Source organism: Humulus lupulus, chromosome 9 (assembly GCF_963169125.1).
Source record: "Humulus lupulus chromosome 9, drHumLupu1.1, whole genome shotgun sequence".
NCBI lineage: Eukaryota > Viridiplantae > Streptophyta > Magnoliopsida > Rosales > Cannabaceae > Humulus > Humulus lupulus.
This window is the reverse complement of record NC_084801.1, coordinates 130724828-130728015: the sequence shown is the minus strand read 5'-3', so window position 1 is coordinate 130728015 and position 3188 is coordinate 130724828. Positions and strand designations below refer to the sequence as shown.

At 32.4% G+C, this 3188-nt stretch overlaps 1 long non-coding RNA gene across 1 annotated transcript; it reads left to right on the top strand.

Annotated features, from left to right (window-relative positions):
* The first annotated feature begins 215 nt into the window (after window positions 1-215).
* Window positions 216-2435, top strand: LOC133802340 (uncharacterized). The gene is made up of 3 exons (XR_009877249.1): window positions 216-660; window positions 743-821; window positions 2369-2435. It is a non-coding gene; the product is annotated as an uncharacterized LOC133802340 (long non-coding RNA).
* Window positions 2436-3188: the final 753 nt, after the last annotated feature.

Genomic DNA, 3188 nt, shown 5'->3' with positions numbered 1-3188 from the left:
AAAATCATGGCAATTATATTTTGGGCATAAAATACATTCATAAAAGTTAAAGTTTGGTAAAAAATAATAAACCTAAAAGAAAATGGAAATTTTAGGGCATTTTGTGTTAAATGCCTAATTTTACCGAAATGGGGAATTTTATTCCATGAATGGACCTTAGGTTAAATTTTACTATGTGATTAATTAAATTAAATGTGAGAGACATTTAATTTAATTAATTAATGTTAAGTTTGGTGATTAAAACTTAATAAGAGTGAAAAAAAAAAGGTGTCAAAAGCCAATTTGGACTTTTCTTCTTATGAAACCTTTATTAGCCTTTAATAAAAAAAAAATTAAAAAATAATGAAATGATCATATATGGCAAAGGGTGGCCGGCCATGTGGTGTTTTAGAGTGGTGTGAACCCAATTTTATAAAGTTTAACTCCCATTTTAATTAAGAAGTCAAGTGGGCAAGTGGGTAGAAAAGCACTCAAGTGTTTTGTGATATTTTGAAGAGTTGTGTGAGCCATTCTAACCCCCAAATCCGACCACTCTCCCTCTCTCATTCACTCTCATCTGATTTTTTAAGACCATTCAAAGTGTTCTCTCAATATTCAACCTCAAGAACACCAAGGAAAACTTGGAGGCTAAGTCTTGGTCTAGGAAGTATTTTCCCTAAGGTAAACTTTCACTAATCTAGGTTTTTGTAAAGTTTTAAGCATAGAGTTTCAAATAGCTAATTGACTATGTTGTTGGGGGAAGTTTGTTAGGGTTTTTGAAAGGTTTTGAAGGAGTCAAAGCTTATAGGAAGGTCCAAACCTTAAGCAAGAACACCAAAGAGGTAAAAAGTTTACTTTTGATGAGTTTGTTGTAGGGTTTTTAGTTTTAAGCATTATTTTGTATATCTAATGCTTAAAGTTTCTTGTTGGTGATGTAATAAGGTTATGGTAGTTGTTTAATAATTTTTATGATGCATGTGTATTGATTTTTGAAAATGGGAACCAAAACCCCCAAGGGTTTTGTAGGATACCCTAAAACAAAACATGTTTTGAGCTGTGACTTCAAAGGAGTCAAACAGCCACTGCATATTAATTTTGTAAAATTAAATTTTACTGTGATGTTGTTGAGATTGAGTACATAAAATTGAGCTTTTGAAACACTAAAAAATGTTTAGAAATGAGTAAGTTATGCTATTTCAAAGATTAGGTAAAAAACTGTTTTTTCGTATTCTTATTTTCGGAACCAAGTTTGGACAGCCACTGTATAGGGCAAATGAACCCAGTTTTTTCTAAAATTTTGTGGACATATTTCTGGCATAACCTATTAGTCCACTGTAAAATTTGGTAAGAAAATATTAAACGGTTTGAAAGTTATTAACTGTCAAAGTTTGGAAAAAAATAAGGACTTGAAAATAAGGTCATTTTTACCTCATTGTTGGAAAATGATTTCACCAATAAAAAATGCTCATTTTGACCAAAGATTTTACAAAGACCTAAATGGCATAACAAAAATGGAATTGGGAAATTTTGGTAACAATTGGGTAAGTAAATTTCAAGTTATGAACTAACGAAGTATGTAGTTAAAAATGTGAAAATTAGGTTTTTCACACTTAGTGTAAAAATGAGATTTTGGAACATAAGGTAAAAAGTAAAATTTTGCTTATTTCAAGATATAAAATGGTAAGTCTTGAAATCATATTTTCACTAAAATTTACCCTTTGAGTTTAAATGAATTATTTTTATTAAAGAGTTTTTATTCTTTCTAAAAATAAGAGATTTAATTTATTAATAGTTAATAAATTAAAAGAGGGTTTAAAACCCTATATTTTGAGAAAATAATTAAATAAATTATTTTTCTAGTAAGTAAAATTGATTAATTGCTTTTGGAAAATTAATTAGTCAAGATGAGAAATTTATAACGGTTTTCCTAATTAAGACAAATTAGGCAATTTTCTTAAAACGTTTTTTAGATATTAAAACCTTAAGAAAAATAAAAGGAAAATTTAAAGAGTTTATTTTCTTTAAAAATAATTAAGGAATTTATTTGTATTTTCTGGATATAATACCGGCTAAAATCTTACATATTTTAACCGACTAGTCGAAAGTGCGGGTTAATAGCGATACCTTGAAAGAATAAGATTTTTAGCGGATTGTGGGAAATACCATTGTGATACCCGAGCCTAGGTATCGAGACCTTAGGATAGGTCTCCCCGAGACTTAGGGTTTAGTCTCGAATATTTTGTATAACTTTCCTTAATAGGTTTAAAACCAAATAAGGATTGTAAATCCTTACAAATGACTTTTATTAAAATGACCAAACTGCCCAAAATAATAATAATGAATTATGAGTGCCATAATTAATCCGAGTATACTGTATGGATAACTACAGTATTGGCTAAGCGTAACTGGACTGAACGTTGGAGGGTGAAAACTTGCTGAGCGCTAAGGACTCCAAGTAAGTCAACTTATATTGTATGGCTGCAACATGAAATGATTATTGTCTTGTATGTTAGTATAGGGATACATGCATATACATAGGCTGTCATAGAAAGTTGCTTAGAGACGTTAGTCTAGTGAGTGCTGATTTAGAAAATATGAACGGTAGAAGTCCGTCATATCCTAGACGGTTGATCCCCGTCACACTGCTTGATTTTATTTATGTCCGGTTCATTACCGAGACGAGTGGCCATGAGATGAGGATAAGCTGGTTAAACCTAGGGGCGCCAAGATAAATGGGACCTAGGGGCCCTCATGCTTACTTAATCATTGGACGGTTAGAATCCGAGCAAGTGCTCTGATAAGTTATTCCCGAATAGCAGCCGTGAATATTGGCCATTCCGTGAGAGTGCCTAGAGATACTAGGGTTTGCCAAGATTGAGTGAGGTTGAACACCCTAGGGGCAGCTGCTCACCAGCACCACTGATTAACATAGAAGTCTCCGTAAAACCGTGTAAATTGGATTACACTCTTGAATAAGTAGCGATGCCCTAGGTAACACGATAGTTACCCTTGATGAGAATATTTATTGGCTAGATCTTAGTGTGGGGACTCGGTTCTCTTTTACAGATTAGCAATTATGTTGGAGGGCGCGTTACGCATGAATTGTTGGAAATTTTCGAGCATTGGTCTCGAATTATGTTGTGATATAATATATCTGCTTGCTCTGGGATTTTCTGAGTACAGGGATATAATTGTTGATAAGATATAGT